Source organism: Narcine bancroftii, chromosome 7, assembly GCF_036971445.1.
Source record: "Narcine bancroftii isolate sNarBan1 chromosome 7, sNarBan1.hap1, whole genome shotgun sequence".
Taxonomy (NCBI): Eukaryota; Metazoa; Chordata; class Chondrichthyes; order Torpediniformes; family Narcinidae; genus Narcine; species Narcine bancroftii.
In genome coordinates, this window is record NC_091475.1 from 81,070,946 (window position 1) to 81,089,239 (window position 18,294).

Here is an 18,294-nt window from a genome sequence, read left to right on the forward strand (position 1 = left end):
AATTGGCTGGTGATAGATGTTCTAAATGTTAGTAAACTAGCCATGCAGCAACCAGGAATTCAAAATCGAAGAATTCACATGGTTTTGACAGGAATTGCCCTTACTCCAATAACAGTAACATAAGACTACACAAGCACAGCGAGGTCAAAACCTAAATGCTGTTGTAAAACCAGTTAAAGAAATGCCTGAGAAACACAAATCTTGTAGATGCTAGAAATAGAAAAATGTCTCAATAAAGGACCATTTCTTCCATGGATGCTGTCTGACCCACTGAGTGCCTCCAGCAATTCTTAAATTCCTAAAGAAAAGGTGCATTTCCGAAAGGTGCAAGCAACATTAAAAAAATAAGATCAGGGGTTGGCTATCTGGTCTATTGAGCCTGCTCTACCATTCAATAAGATTATACTGATCTGGCCATGAATTCAGCCCTACTTACCTTTTCCCCTTAACCACTATGCAAATGAACTATCTCACTGCATCTTAAATGTATGTAATGAGGTCGGCTCTATCAATGAATTACAAGGATTCACTACACTCTTCCTCTTCATCTCCATCCAAAATCTACTCCCTCAAATCTTGCCATGTCCCCTCATCTTAACTGCCAGTGTAAACAACTTTTATGCCTCAATCTTATCTATTCATTTCATAATTTTATGCAAGATTCCCTCTCATTTTTATAAGTTCCATTGAGCATGGTCACAGGTGACTCAATCTCTCCTTACAGCCTAACCCTCCCTCATCTCCAGAATCAAGGTCATCTGCACCACCTCCAAATCCAGTACAGAGTATATTCTTTCTCAAGTAAGATGATCAGAATTTCAGGTGCAAGCTCACCAGTACCCTGTGGTGTTGCAGCATAACCTCCCTGAAATTCAGTCCCTCCAGCAATGAAGGGTCAACATCCCATTTGCCTTCTTGATTACCTGTTGCACCAACAAACAGACCTTCTGCAATTCATGGCCAAGCACTCCCAAATCCCTCTGCACAACAACTAGTCTCAATATAAAATTTTGGGCACAGTGCTGTATACGAAGGAAACAAAGCCGCCTTTTGTTCAAAACATAGCATTCCAAGTCAGTAGGTTGTGGGCCAAAGAAATATACACACTATCTAGATTACACCCCCAGTGCATAATAGCCTGGTAAATTACTGTAGGTACTGCCATTTCTGTGAGATTTTTTTATCCTGCAGGTGAGGCAGCTTTACCACTTATTGGCAAAAAAAGGACTCAAAGTACACATGTAAACAAGTAAAGAAATGTAAACAAACTGAATGTGCAATAGAGGTAAAGAAAATAACATATAAAAGTAAGAGTCCTTAAATGAGTCTCTGATTGAGTTTGTTGTTGAGGAGTAGCAACTGTTCCTGAACCTGGTGGTCTTGTGGCACCTCTATCTCTTTCCTGATGTTAGTAGCGAGAACAGAGCATGTGCTGGGTGGTGAGGATCCTTGATCTTTGCTGCTGCACACCATCAGCAGTGTTCACTGTAGATGTTCTTGATGGTGGGGGTGGTTTATCTATGATGTCCTGGGCGATGTCCACTACCTTTTGCAGGGCTTTTCACTCAGGGGCATTGGAATCCCCATACCAGACCATGATGCAGCCAGTCAGTACACTTTACACTACACTTTTGTAGAAATTTGCCAGGATTTCTGATTTCATGCCAAATCTCTGCAAACTCCTGAGAAAGGGGTGCAGTGCTAATTTTTTAGAACCCGGAGCTCATCAAAATGACGACAAGGAGATCGCGTGAGACCTAGCTTTGGTGGCCACCATGTTGTATTTGGTACTGTATAATTAACAGCGAACTGTAGGACTACAAAGTAGGATGACCGGTCATGGAAGAAATAGGTATGTCCAGAATAGAGAATAGCACTCAGCATTGGGGGAGGGGGGCCCACCGCAAGATGCCACTGATTTGAGGTGCCAGAGTGGCCCAAAAGTACCCAATGAGATGCCAGAGCAGCCCAGTGAGGTGCTGGAGCGGTGCTCCAGTGAGCTCCAGCATCAATACATACCAGAGAGGCGCTGAAATGCTTTCTTCATGATGCCTTTTGAGTGTTAGGTCCAGAAAAGATCCTCTGAGATAGTGACTCCCAAGAACTTAAATTTGCTCATCCTCTCCATCTCTGATCCCCAGTGATCACTGGATCACACACCTCATTTTCCCTTCCTGAAGTCAAAAATCAGATCCTTGGTTTTGGTGACATTGAGTATGGGTTTGTTGCTGGTGCACCATTCAGCCAAGTTTTCAGTCTCCCTTCTGTATGCTGACCAATCATCACTTTTTATACAACTCATTACTGCAGTAGCACCTATGAACTTGTAGATGATTTTGCTGCCATATCAAACCACACAGTCATAGGAGTAAAGAGAGTAAAGCTGGGGGCTAAGAACACAGCCCTGTGGTGCTCCAGTACTGATGGAGATTGTGGAGATGTTCTTACCAACCTTCACTGACTGTGGTCTGGAGGTTCGGAAATCCATGATCCAATTACATAAGGGGCGTTGAGTCCTAGGTCTGAGAATTTTCTGATCAATTTTGAGAGTATGATGGTGTTAAACGCCGAACTGTGGTCGATAAAGAGCATCCTGATGTTGTGCAGCTTTGCTGTCTAGGGCTTTGTGTACAGCCAGTGAGATGGCATCTGCCACAGACCTGTTGCAATATTTGGCAAATTGGAATGAATTCATATTATCACTCAGACAGGAGCTGATATGTTTCAACACCAGCCTTTGAAAACACTTCATCACTGTTGATGTGAGTGGCACTGGTCAATAGTAATTTCGCCAGATTACCACACTCTTCTTGCCCACCAGTACGACAGACGCTTGTTTGATACCCCAACATAAGATGGATATACATAATCTCATGCTTTATTCTGAAGAAAAGCCACTGTCCTCAAACAAAATCGTAAAAGATGAGCTTAACTACAACCTTCCCTCTCAAGGGAGCATTTTATACATAAATTGGGAGTGCATTTCTCTACAATGGAAGAGATATTACACTTCAAAGTACTTAATTTTTGAAAAGCCTGAGGTGGTAAATGGCACTACATGAATGCAATTCTTGTTACAACGCCATGATGGTGTAACAGTGGAAAATCTAATGCCCAACTGTAGCTGTATTCTCAAGGATGAAGTAGAAAACAAGTTGAAATGTGTAATTTGTAGCAATTCAGAACAGAAGGTGGGTGGTGGGAGTGGGGACAGTGGGAGGTGGAAAAGCTATATACAGACCAGCACACCCTTTCTAGCAATGAGCAAGCAATTACACCACTCAATATGTTACAGCATTATCAGCAATTTGCATGAGCAAAATATCAATTTATTTGATATTCAACACTGAGAGGTGTGTGAGAGGACACTGACATTAAAATTTTACAGAAACACAGAGAATACAGAGATGCTGGAATTTTAGACAAAAAGAAAGAGTTGCAGATCAGGCAGCGTCCATTGGTAGAAATGGTCAGTCGTTCCAACTCAAAAGATTTACTGAACCTTTCTGTCCACAGATGCTGCCTGACCACTGGGTTCTTCTAGCATCTCATTTGTTGTTAGGAAGTTTTAATTATTTGTACCCAACAATTCTGGTTGGAAGGCAGCAGGCTTTAATGCAGCTAGTATATTAAGGTAAGTGAATGATAAAAAGAAACTTCTGATGTTCTGACCACCAGAATAATTCAATTTGTTTCCTTTGAAAATCATTACAGTTAAAGATGATCCAAAATAAATACTTGAGATGTTGTAAGTGTAGCGCAGTCACAAGAAACAGATGAGTTTGGACTAGAGCTCACAGACACTGTTGAATATTTATCAACAAGGATCACTTTGATGCATCACCCAAATACAGAATCACAGAATGGCAAAAGCAAGGGAGGAATCCATTCTGCTTGTTAAATCTATTTTAGCTTAGTGGAGAAGCAGAGATAAGGCAGATGAAAAGTTAGGAACCAGTACTGTACTCAAAGAGAGCAAAAGCAGTGAACAGGTTAGGGATGATGATTATTCTAACAGGCATATCAGTAAGACAGACAAACAGTAAGAAAGGCATAGATTGCGGCAGGAGATTGAGATATTAGAGCCAAAACAGAAATGTTGGCTGAGAGAAAGGCAAAACTGGCAGCTTATAGTTCCAAGATACAGATGTTACAAGATGGAACGGTTGGCATAGTGGTTAGTGCCACATCTTCACAGCGTCAGCGATCGGGACTTGGGTTCTAATCACGTGCTGTCTGTAAAGGGTTTATATGTTCTTCCTATATCTGCATGGGCTTTCCCTGGGGGCTCTGGTGCAAAACGTACCGGGGGTGTAAATTGGGTGACATGGGCTTGTGGGCTGAAATGGCCTGTTATTGTGATGCATGTCTAAATTTTAAAAAAGCAATGATAGAGGAACAGGTAAAATAAGAAGGGGGGGGGGGTCATAACAAGAGTGCTCAGAGATAATATTTGGAGGAGATTGTCTGGTGAAGCTACATAGGTAGAAACTGCAACACAAGATGGATATACATAATCTCATGCTTTATTCTGAAGAAAAGCCACTGTCCTGGCTGATATTTCAACACTCAAACAAAAAGGGACTGCATGAGAGTTCCCATTATTAAGGCCCTGAAATAGTCAATAGGAATGGGAAGAGCAGATGTGCAGGGAAATTACAGGTAGCTGCAAAAATAATAGGTCAGGAGACAAACTTTCCAAATATAGAACCCATAGTACAAAGGGCTGGGACAAGGTGCAATTGTAAAATGTGTCCAAGAGAGGTTCCACAATCAATATATTGAGGGCCCTACGAGAGAATGCACAAAACTGGACCTCCTCTTGGGGAACGAGATGGGACAAGTGACTGAAGTGAAAGTGGGGGAGTACTTTGGATCCAGTGACCATATTCCACTAGATTTTTTTAAAAATTATGGAGAAAGATGGGACAGGTCCACAAGTCCTAAATGGGGTTAGGTGTCTGATTTTGGAGCAATTAGGCAGGAACATGCAGAAGCTGAATGGGAGTTGAATGGTAAATGGACGGCTGGAAAGTGGGACATTTTTAAAGGTGAGTTAGCAACAAAAAAAATCAGTGGCAGTGTGTTTCTGTTGAGTCGAAGGGCAAAGCTGGGTAGTTTGAAGAATTCTGGATGGTGAGGGGGCAAAAGGAGGCTTCTGTCAGATTCAAGCAGTACAATCAAACTAAACCATTGGTGAGTACAGGACGTGTCGGAGTGTACTTAAGAAGGGGAAAAAAATAGGATATGAGATGGAGCTGGTGAGCAGGATAAAAAATTCCCAGAGATTCTGCAGGTATATGAAAAGTAACTTGGTGGCAAAGAAGAGAACCTACACCCATGACTGTGTGGATAAGCACAATTCAAACGCCGTCTACAAATTTGTAGATGACACGACAGTTGTCGGCAGAATCACAGTCAGCAATGAGGAAGCGTTCAGGACAAAGATCAGCTGGTTGAATGATGTCACAACAACAACCTTGCACTCCACATTGGTAAAACTAAGGAGCTGACTGTGTTCTTCAGGAGGGCAAATCAGGAGTACACAATTTGTCATCAAGGGGTCAGCAGTGAAAAGGGTTAAAAATTCAAATTCAAATTCAATTCAAACTGAAAGTACACTATTGTAGTAAATCCAACACCCAATTTACACATTGCAAGCTCCCACAATGGCCCTTTATAATATTCTATTTCAAATCAGTATCAAAGCCTTTAAAAATAGAAGAGTTGAAGGATGGCTTTCACAAGTGTTATCAGCATCTTGCACGAAGCGAGTTTGAACATGCATGCAATGGGGAGCTCAGTATCCTTTCCCGGAGTACTGGCCTCTTTTCAGGAGTGGGGAAGGGTTTGGCGGCTTGGTGGGAAATACAAAAATCTCCTCTGCTCTCGGTGGTAATATTGCTTGGGGCATGCTCGCACCCAGAAAAACACTACTGGCACCCAGAAAAACCAGGGATAGCTCTTTTCAGCCACAAATTTTATTCCTGGCATTTCTGAAGCAGAATGGTGGCTTTAAAATTGGTAACATTGCTCAGGTTAACACTCATTAAACTCTACATCATTGTGAGCACAAAGGAAAAGTAATGCAATGAATCGCTCTCACACTAGAAGCAATTAGACAATAGAAAATGGATACAGGTGCTGATCACAATAAGTCAAACACCAAGTATACACAAAAGAAATAGCAACATCCTCCAAATGCTCCGTGACAATTCTGGCTTGAACAGGACTCGTTTCTTTTATTCAAGAATGAAAGGGTTAGCATATGAGGAACATTTGTTGGCTCTTGGACTGTACTTGCTGGGGTACAGAAGGATGAGTGAGGACGTCACAGAGACATTTTGAATGCTGAAAGGCCTGGACAGAGATGTTTCCCATGGTAGGGGTGTCTAGGAATAGAGGCCACGATTTCAGGATAAAAGGGCGCCAATTTTAAACAGAAATCGGAGAAATTTCTTTCGCCAGAGGGTTATGAATCTGAACTATTATTCCATTAGTCCCACTGACCTGCACCCAGACCATAGCACTCCATACCCCTCCCATCTGTGCATCTAATCAAATTTTTCTTAAATGTCCAAATCAAGCCTGTATTAACCACTTCAGCTGTCAGCTCATTCCATGTGCAAAGAAGCTCCCCTTAAACATTTCAGCAGGCAGCAGTAGAAGCCAAGTTGTTGGAAGCATTTAAGTCAGGGCATCAAGGGGTATAGGGAGAAGGCCTGGGAGTGGGGCTGAGTGATAAGGATCAGCTCATGATTAAATGGTAGAGCAGACCTGATGAGCCGATTGGCTTACTTCTGCTCTCATAACTTGTGATTCCTTCTAAAATGTAGTCATTAGCCAGTAACTAGGTTGGTGACCATTACCCTCTTGATCCTTGCCTGCTTCTCAGTTCAGAAGATTGCAGAGATTTACAAGGAAGTTGCCAGGACTTGAGGAACTGAGTTACAGGGAAAAATTAATTAGTTTTTGACCATTCCCTGGCATGTTGGAGAATTAGAAATTTGATAGAGTTATACAAAATTATGAGGAATATAGATAAGACGCATGCAAGGTTTTTACACTGAGGTTATGTGAGACAAGAACACAAGGGTTAAGGATAAAAAGCAAGATGTTTAAGGGGAACTTCTTTGCACATGGAATGAGCTGACAGCTGAAGTGGTTAATACAGGCTTGATTTGGACATTTAAGAAAAATTTGAATCGATGCACGGATGGGAGGGGTATGGAGTGCTATGGTCTGGGTGCAGGTCAATGGGACTAATGGAATAATAGTTCAGCACAGACTAGTTGGGCAGAAGGGCCCATTACAGTGCTGTAGTGTTCTATGGTACCATGCAGTGCTAACGAGTGTGGCTCATCCTCAAAGGTGTGATAACAGAGGACTGTGATCATTGGGCAGTTCCCTGGGATGGTTGCTTTGGAAGACCATCAACAGTGAAAGGATCTTGCTGAAGGAGCAACTATCCACGTGCAAGTGTTTATGATTTGTTTTCTCCAAGATCCAGGAATCTCCATTAAATTTAGCTGTCCCTCAGGTGGAGGGGGACTTCCTTCCATTTCAGTACTGTGGATTTTTGAGAAGGCTAAGAGTTCCATGTAGGCTGCGCATTCTCCACCTTTTCAGCTTTACCCTCCCACCTGTATCTACCTATCACCTCTATTTCATGTATGTTACATTCTATATGTAGTATTATGTGACAATAATGGAGCCTTTTCCTTTTATACCCATCCTCCTCCCACCTGCCTCCTCCCACCTGCCCCTTCCCCACCATCTTTTTATTCAGGCACCTGCTTGTTTTTTTTCTCTTACACCTGGTGAAGGAAGGTCCCTGGCCTGAAAATTTTGTGGGTTTTAGAATGTAGACATGTAACAGCACCATCGAGGAATTTTGCCGCTCCACGGGCAGTCCAAAAAGGAATGTGCAGGAATTTTGAGTCAATTCCTGCACCGTGATTTATCCTGCAGGATCTCCTACAACTTTTTGGTGGAAGCCTGCAGTGTAAATCATACTGGAAAAACCCGTTGTTGGTCATCCACTCTCTACTGCACATTCAACCACTGGGACTGTTGCACTCAGGTATTTACAGTCTTAAAAGGTGTCCAGTGTGAATGACCACACGGGCAGTAATTATGTTAATTTTTTCCGCTATTTTCCTGACATTGCAGACTAAAAACCATAATTGATTACTCTTTACTTCCTATGGACCTGCTGAGTTACTCCAGCACATTTGTGTATTGCACTCAACTCCAGCATCTGCAGTTTCTCCAGCACATTTGTGTATTGCACTCAACTCCAGCATCTGCAGAGTTTCTCCAGCACATTTGTGTATTGCACTCAACTCCAGCATCTGCAGAGTTTCTCCAGCACATTTGTGTATTGCACTCAACTCCAGCATCTGCAGAGTTTCTTGTTTGACTGCATTCTTTTTTTTAAATATTTTATTTATAAAAGAAAAGCAACCATGATTACAAATAATGAAATATCAAAATGTAAACATGGTTTATAGAAAAAAAAACCTAAAAATCTACACCCTCCCTCTATCCTACATCATAACCCCCTAACTACCCACAAAAAAATGAAAAAAAAGAGAATACCAAACACAGTTCACTTAATATATGATAAGGAGACTCGGCCGCACTCAAACCTCTATCCTTAAGTTTTCAAATTAAAATAATCCAAATATGGGCTACAAATCCTTTTAAATACATAATATTTATCTCTTAAATTATGTTATTTTCTCTAATGGAATACACGATTTTAATTCCAAATGCTATCTTTGTAAATTAAAATCCATTTGCTCTTTCCATGAAATATATACATTTCCTCGCCACTGCTAAAGCTAATCTCAGAAAAGCCATTTGAAATTTATCCAATTTATAAAACAAACCCAATTCACTAATATCTCCATTTTTTTAAAAATTGGGATCTAAAGAAAATTTTATTTTCAAAATATTCTGCAATATCTTACCCTATACCAAAAACACTTAACTTTATCACAAGACCACACTGAATGTATAAACGTACCTTTCTGATCATTATATCTTTTCAAACATTCCATAGTTAAGTATAATTGATGTATAAAATTATAGGTTACAAGTCTATAGCTAACATTTACAATTTTTGTCATGCTATCTCTACAAATATTTCTCCAATGATTGTTATCAAAATCAACTCCCAAATCCTCCTCCCATTTAAGCCATGATTTATGCAACTCAATTTTAGGCATTTTCCGTTGCAATAATTTATACATTTCAAAAACAAAACCTTTCTTGCCTCCATCACAAATCAACATTTCAAATTTCAACTCTTTAGATAAAAGCAAATGCCTCCCAAAATAATCATGCAATGTTGATTTAATTTGATAATAACAAAAAAGTGTATGAATAAGTATTTGATATTTTTCCTTCAATCTTTCAAATGATAAAAAAAATGACTCAATTCAAAAGAATCATTTATCGTCTTAATCCCTTTCTGATCCCAAATTTTGAGAAGGTAATTATTAACCATAAAAGGAAAACATTTACTCTGATACAAAGGAATATATCCAGATAATTTACCTTGATTACCAATTTCTTTATTTACCCCTTTCCAAATAACTATCAAATTAAACAAAATAGGTGATTTATAAAAACTTATTAATTTACCATTCCATTTATAAATAAAATAATCTCTTCTATCTTTTCCAATTCTATTTAATTCTATATCTGGCCAAGTCAAAGGTCTATCCAAATCAAACATTCTATTTGTAATTTTTAATTGAGCAGCTTTATAATAATTTTAAAAATTTGGAAGTTGCAAACCACCTAACTCATATTTCCGGGTTAGTTTATGCATAGAAACATACTAATTTTCCCTTCCATAAAAATTTCCTAAGCATTGTATTCAAATCCTTAAAAAACATTTTAGGAACATCATAAGGAATATTTTGAAAAAAACACTGAAGCCTAGGAAATATATTCATTTTTATACAATTCACTCTACTCTTTCCATTTGTTTAAATCTTCTTTTATTGCAAAGATTAACAATAAATAATTTAAATTAAATAATTGATCTATATGTTTATTTACTTTTATACCTAAATACTTAATTTGATTTGACCATTTAAAACCTATCACTCCTTTACAACCAGAATAATTAGCTTCAGACAATGGTATAAGTTCAATTTTATTCCAATTCACTTTAATACTGGATAATTCCCCATACTGTATTAACTTTTCCTGTAACACCTTCAACAACTCCAGTGGTTCAGTTAAATAAATTAATACATAATCTGCAAATAAACTAATCTTGTATTCATCCAATCCTAATTTAATACCCTTTATATTCCTTTCCTGTCTTATTAAATGAGCAAGAGGTTCAATCACCAATGCAAATAACACTGGTGATAAAGGGCATCCCTGTCTAGATCTCTCTAAATAAAAATACTCTGACAAAACCCCATTTGTCATAACTCTTGCTCTGGGTTGTTTATGTATTGCCTTAATGCAACTTATAAACATCGATCCAAACCAAAATTTCTTTTACACTTTAAATTTAAAAAAAACCATTCCACCCTAGCAAAAGCCTTCTCAGCATCCAATTATAGTACCATTGGTAAGCTGGATTCCTCCTGAGAAATATTTATTACACGAATTAACTTAAATACATTATCCACAGAATATCTACCATTAATAAAACGTGTTTGATCAATATGAATCAACTGTGGTAAATACTGTGCCAATCTATTAGCCAAAATCTTAGTCAAGATTTTACAATCAACATTCAATAACGAAATTGTTATACAAGAACCAGGATTCAAAGGATCTTTATCTTTTTTAAGAATCACCATAATAGTAGCTTGTGAAAACAATTCTGGTACAGATTGTGTATCCGAAACTTCTTGTAGGACTTCAGGCACTGGAGGCAATAAATTTTGAAATTTATTATAAAATTCCACAGTAAACTCATCTTCTTCTGGAGATTTACCATTTGGCATTGAATTCAAAACCGATTTAATCTCTTTCAAATGAATTGGTTTCTCTGTTTCCTAGTCCAATCAATCAATATAGGAAACTGCAATCTATTTTTTAAAAACCCTCTATTTTATCATTATCTTGTCGCATTTCAGAAGTATATAATTTTTTATAAAATTATTTAAACTGTTCATTAATATCTTGAGGTCTAGAAGAAACTTCAGAATTTTTCTTAACTGCCTTTATCATTCTAGACTTTTGTTCAGATTTCAATTGTCATGCCAAAATTTTATGTACTTTTCCCCCTAACTCATAATATTTTTGTTTAGATCTTTGTTATAAACATTCAATCCTACAAGTTTGTAATGTATTATATTGTGGTGGTGCACATCTCTGTGAGTGAACCAGCCCCATTTGTACCGCCGCACTGGCGGGGCAGCTGCAGAAGATGGCGCCGTCGGGGCTTGCTCATTGCCTCGTGGCTTAGGCCAAAGCTTGCGCCCCGGGGAATGTGATGACATCACCGCTCCATAGGGTGGAACTCGCGTTGGCCTTAAAGGGGCACACGTGAAATTCAAATAAACAGTTCAACTGAAAACCCCACCGAGTTCAGTGGTGTGTTTCTGCGTTGTAGCAGCTGCTACATTGGCCGCAAAGCCCAGACATTATCTGGTCTCAAACCATGGATTCGTCGCTGATCAGCGCTGTCTCTGTGAAGCTCCCCCCTTTTGGACCCATCGGCCCCACACGTGATTTGGGCATGCGGAGGCACAGTTTCATTAGATCACCTTGGACTCCACCATGCTCTACCATGTGCTGAGCGCCCTCGATGAGGAAACTGCAGCCAGAGTAGACAACCTGATCCATGATCCTCCAGAGGAAGGCAAGTATATCACCCTCAAAGCCCTCCTACTCAGCACCTTCCATCTCTCCCATCGGCAGTACGCGACCAGGCTGATGCACCTCGATGGCAAACCCCATCCGTCTTAATGGATGAAATGCTTGCACTGGCAGAAAGGCACAAATCTGCCTGATATTTGAGCAAGCCTTCCTTGAACAATGCCAGAAGATATCCAGCTCCTACTAGCGGACAAGGACTTCTCGGACCCCAGAAGGTCGCAGCCCGCGCCGACATGTTATGGTAAACTAAACAAGAGAATGAGACCACCATGAACCAGGTCGCCCGCCCTGGACCTAGCCAACCACAGCCAGCCCTCAGACAGAAGATAGTGGAGGTGTTTCTACCACCAACGCTGGGGATCCCAAGATCACAAGTGCCGCCAACCTGGCTCGTACCAGGAAAACGAACAGGCTAGCTGCCGCTAATGGCCGCGACGGCTGGCCACATGAATAGCCTCTTACACGTGGTGGACAAGACCAATGGAGAGCGTTTCCTGGTGGACACCGGAGCAGTGTTGATCGTGCTGCCCCCGACTGCCCTCAAATCCCATACGAGAGCACGAGGCCCCACCCTGCGGGCAGTGAACGGCACCAACATAAAGACCTTCAGCACATGGACCATTCATGTACAGCTTGGACCAGATAAATACCACTGGAAGTTCCTTCTGGCCACCATGAGAACTGCACTGTTAGGAGCCAACTTCCTCAGAGCACACAGCCTGCTGGTCAACCTGAAGGGCAAGAGGCTCGTGCACACCCGTACATTCCATTCCCTCCGACTCAAGCCGTCCAGCATGCACAGTCTGGGGACAGCAATCATCTGCATGCCCAGGAACGAGTACTCCTGCATCCTAGAAGAGTTCCCTGCCATCTTACAGCCACGGTTCACCGCCACCATGCCTCAGCATGGCATCCACCACCACATCACTACACAGTGCTCTCCACTCCACACCAAGACCAGACGACTGCCGGCGATGACGCTGCAATTGGCAAAAGAGGAGTTCTCCTGCCTCCAGGAGCTCGGCATAGTTTGCAGGTCAGACATTCCCTGGGCCTCTCCCCTAGTCCCAAAGGCTTCTGGGGTTGGCACCTGTGCGGGGACTACCGCCAGCTCAACGACACAACCACGACTAACCGATACCCCATCCCCCACATTCAGGTCTTCACGTCCAATTTACACGGCACCAAAGGTTTCTCCAAGGTTGACTTGGTGAAGGGCTACCATCAGATCCCGATACACCCAGATGATATTGACAAAACCGCCATCATCACCCCGTTCGGCCGTTTTGAATTCCTTCGGATTCCCTTTGGCAAGCCTCCAAAGTCCATGAGCCCAACCCTTCCAGCGGCTCATGGACGCAGTGGGTAGAGACTTGAACTTCGTGTTCATCTATCTCAATTACATCCTCATCGCCAGTCGAGATCACAATGAACACAAGTCCCATCTCCACACTCTGTTCGCTCTGGCTGAATTTAGCCTCACCATCAACGTGGCCAAATGTCAGTTCGGGAAGAAGTCGCTACAGTTCCTGGGCCATACTATCACCACAGATGAGGCAGCACCGTCACAAGACACAGTCAAGGCCATACAATAGTTCCCCAGGCCAGACACCCTCAAGGGCCTTTTGGAGTTCACCGGGATGGTTAACTTGTACCACCGCTTCACCCAGGGGGCCACACGCATAATGCGCCCACTGTTTGCCCTGATCTCAGCCCAACAAAAGACACTCAAGTAGTTGAAAGAGTCTGAGACAGCCGTCGAGCAGACCAAGACCGCCGTCGCTCACACCACCCTGCTGGCCCACCCACGACCCGATGTCCACACAGCACTCTCGGTGGACACGTCCGCCACGGACGTAGCCCAGATGGCAAGGAATTGCATGCATTGCCAAGCCTCCGAAGTCCAGAGCCATGTCAGAGCCCCAATATAACATTTCAACCCGCCAGCCAGAAGGTTTGACCATATCCACAATGATATAGTGGGTCCCCTACCAGTGTCCAGGAATGCCTGCTACCTTTTGACTGTGGTCAACCGGACGACGATGTGGTCGGAAGCCATCCCCATCAGGGACACTTCTGCTGAGTCCTGTGCTAGAGCCCTGCTCGCTAACTGGGTCACCTGGTTCGGCGCTCCAGTCCACATGACCAGCAACAGGGGCCCCCAGTTCACCTCCGCCCTCTGGGCGTAACTGGCAAACCACTTGGGAATCAAGTTCCACCACACCACAGCCTATCATCCCCAAGCGAATGGACTCATAGAACTTTTCCGGCGGCACTCATGTCGCAGCTAAAAGGACCCAACTGGACAGACGAGCTACCGTGGGTCCCGCTTGGCATTTGAGCAGTTCTGAAAGAAGACCTCCAGGCTTCATGCACGGAACTCATCTACGATGCACCGGTGTCGCTACCAGGAGAGTATTTCCGAGTGGGCGCAGTACCTGGAGGTGAGATCCGAACCCTTCTCGTGTACCTCCGCAACAGACTCGCCTCGCTGGCACCTCCACCACCGACCCACCACGGCAAACACCCAGCGAACGTTCCCAAAGAGCTAGCTTCAGCAGAGTTCGTTCTCGTCCAGCATGGCCAGAGCCCGACCCCCCCCCCCCCCCTGCAGTGCCTGTACGAGGAAAGACTTTCACCCTGGACATTGGGGGAAAGGAGGAACTATTCATAGTCAACCAACTGAAGCCGGCGCACGTGGACTTAGACCAATCTGTGCGGACGGCCCAACCTAAATGGAGGGATCGGCCGCCCAAGCAGCGGGACGTGTAAGCCAGTTCGGGGGGGGGGGGGGGGGTTGTGTGGCTGTGCACATCTCTGTGAGCGAATCAGTCCCATTTGTACCACTGGCGGGGCAGCTGCAGAATATAGTGCCATCGGGGCTTGCTCATTGCCTCATGGCTTAGGCCACAGCTCGCACCCCGGGGAACACGATGATGTCACCGCTGTGTGGGATGAAAGTCCCATGGACCTTAAAAGGGCATGCACAAATTCAAATAAACAGTTCAACTGAAAACCCCACTGTTCAGTGGTGTGTTTCTGCTTTGTAGCAGCTGATATAATATTTAAATTTCATAAAATCCAAATATTTTTTTTTTCTTATTTAATTTACTCTTCTGTAACTATTTTTCCAAAACACTAACATCTTTTTCCAACTTATCAACTTCCACTAAGTATTGTTTTCTCAACTTAACTTTAAAAGTAATAATTTGACCCCTGAAAAAAGCTTTTAAAGCATTCCACAATTCAAACTTACTATTCAATTAATCCCTATTTATGTCAAAAAACTGTTAAATTTGTTCATTAATAAATTTACAAAATTCATCATTTTTCAACAATAAAGAATTAAATCTCCAACAATAAGAAGAAACTATCTTATCTGTTCCCGCATATGTTAATAAAATTAATGAATGATCCGACAAGATCTTTGATTTATATTCAGTCGAAACTACATTATTCAATAATTGAGTTGACCACAAAAAAAATCAATTCTAGAATAAGTATCTTATTGATTTGAATAATACGAATAATCTCTCTCTTTTGAATTCAACTTCCTCCATACACCAACTAAATTAAATTCCTTCATCAAAAACAATTTCTTAGCCATCTTCTTCCTAAGTATCACTTTACCAGACTTATCAACCAAAGGATCTAAACAACAATTAAAGTCACCCCTATCATAATTTGATCATTAATAAATTGAGTAAAACATCCTGAAAAATATCTCATCATCCACATTTGGTGCATAAATATTTACCAAGGTCCAAGATTTTAAAAAAAATTACAATTATCATAATCCATCCAACTGACTCATAAACCGACTCTAGAGTAAAAGGTAAATTTTTATGAATTAAAATCACCACCCCTCTAGCTTTAGAATTAAAAGAAGAGTACATAACCTGTCCTACCCAATCCCTTTTCAATTTTTGATGTTCAATTTCCGTTAAGTGAGTTTCTTGCAAAAACACAATATCAACTTTAAATTTCTTAATATAAGTTAATGCCCTCTTGTGTTTAATCAGATTATTAAGCCCATTCACATTAAATGTAGCAAACTTTAAATTAGCCATCTACTATATAATCACCATAATCCATGCAGCCGGGTCTCCATCTCAACAAGATGAATCAACATTTCTCCTCAAAAGAATAGAAAAAAAGAAAAATACAGATACATATTTTTAAAAAGCCCCAAAACCCCTCCCTCCCCCTTCCCTTTTTACTCCCCCTAAAACACAGGTATCAGAGTAAGCCACTAAGTGAGTGACGGTGTCAGCTGAGCTACAATGAGATTACATCTCCCCCAGGACAGATTAACCACATTATATAATCCATAACTTCAAGTATGATAAGTTTCTTCCAGTGCTTTATTCAGCCATCCAAACTTCTTCAGAATCACTTGAATCTTTCCTCCTTTTCTTCTTTTTTCCTTCTGACCCCATTACCATTACCATTCTTTTTAACAGTTCCATTCGATTTCAACATTTGAGGAGACAAAGACTGATCTTTCTTAAGATCCGACAAAGAAATTGCGAAAACCAAAGCATCTCCATCATCATCAAAAAATTAAGATTCGGAGGAGTCACGTGATGGAGTAGTGGCCGGACGGTGAACTCCAGCCCTCTCCAGAAAAGTCGGGAAAAACAAGAGAAAATACAAAGGCACAGAAATAAAAGTTAAAGAAAAGTGAGTATAAAGGTGGAAAGAAGATGGCGACAAAAAAAGAAAAATCAAAATCAACGGTAAGAAGAGAGGAAGAGAAGACAACGGAGGAAGAAGGAGAAGGCCTTACCTGTCCGAAGAGGCCCGCTGTGGAGAGAGAAGCCCGCTTCCTCAGGTCGGTAGAAATAGGACTACAAAAATGGCTCGCAGAGCCGAGTAAAAGTGCGCAACCGCGCATGAAAAAAAACACACCGACGGGAGGGGGGACCAGCTGGGGAGTCGATCTCCACAGCCGGCAACGACAGCTGCAGAACACCTGCAGCAAGAAGAGACCACAGAAGACAATGAAAACAAGAAAGAAGAGAAGAAAAGGGCAACAAAGAAACAACAGATGGCCAACCCAGAGGAAGAAGAAGAGGAAGAGTACAGTGAAATAGAAGAAGGGAAAGGCAAGGTAAAGGATATACTTTCTCTTGTTAGAGGATACATGGAGTCATTTAAAGAATGGCAAACACAGGAATTTAATGATTTAAGAAGAAGAATAAACAACACAGAAGAGAAAGTGAATAAAAGAGATATGACAACAGAAATGGGAAAGAAAATGGACAAGATGGGAGAGCGGGCAGTAGCAGCAGAAATGGAGGTAGAAGACTTAAAAAAGAAATTGGAGGAATCTAATAAAAAAACTAAAGAGACACAAGAACTACTAGCTCAAAAAATAGATATAATGGAAGATTATAACAGAAGAAATAACATAAAGATAGTGGGCCTTAAGGAAGATGAAGAAGGCAAGAATATGAGGGAGTTTATAAAAGATTGGATCCCTAAGACCCTAGGATGTCCAGAACTACAGCAAGAAATGGAAATAGAAAGGGCACAACCACAACCACAACAAAAACCAAGATCTATTTTAGTAAAATTCCTAAGATATACTACAAGAGAAAAGGTACTGGAGAAGACAATGGAAAAAGTAAGAGAGGGCAACAAACCACTGGAGTATAAAGGGCAAAAAATCTTCATTTATCCAGATATAAGTTTTGAACTCCTAAAGAGAAAAGAGTTCAATACAGCAAAGGCGATTTTATGGAAGAAAGGGTATAAATTTATACTAAAGCATCCAGCGGCATTGAAAATATTTATTCCAGGACAACAAAACAGACTATTCTCGGATCCAGAAGAAGCACGAAAATTTGCAGAACAATTACAAAAATAGACTGAGGGATGAAGACGGGTAATGAGAGTAAAAATGATCACGATTGATATGTATGTGGGTAAAGACAAAAATAGACTGAGGGATGAAGACGGGTAATGAGAGCAAAAATGATCACGATTGATATGTATGCGGGTAAAGAGTTTTAAGAGTGAATAGAGACAATGTGCATACGTGAATGTATCTGTACTTAGAGGAAAATATAGATAGTATAGACAAGAATTAATAAGGGAAGGTAATGGAATAGAGAGAATAAGGAGGGAATTAAAAGAGTGACCTTTGTGACATATGAAAAGTGAAATCTTTTCTGGGGGGGGCTGGGTGGGGGGAAATAGCTGTCACTGCAAAATCAGTTGACGCTTGCGAGTGGATTCGCAAATCCAAATGGAGAGGGGAGATGTGGTTGTCCGACAAGGGATAAAGGACAACTCAGGAGGGGAAGGGGAGATTGGGGATAAAGAAGATATAAATAGGAGAATAAGGAAAATGTTGGATGTTGTAGGAATGTTGTCTTATAAAGAGTTGAAAATAAGAAAACAGAAATGGAAAAGGAGGAAAGGTAATGA

General features: G+C 41.4%; 1 protein-coding gene across 4 annotated transcripts in view; it reads right to left on the bottom strand.

Moving 5' to 3' along the window:
• Positions 1 to 18,294, bottom strand: part of pcca (propionyl-CoA carboxylase subunit alpha) — a 632,301-nt gene that overhangs the window by 356,918 nt on the left and 257,089 nt on the right. The window lies entirely within an intron of this gene.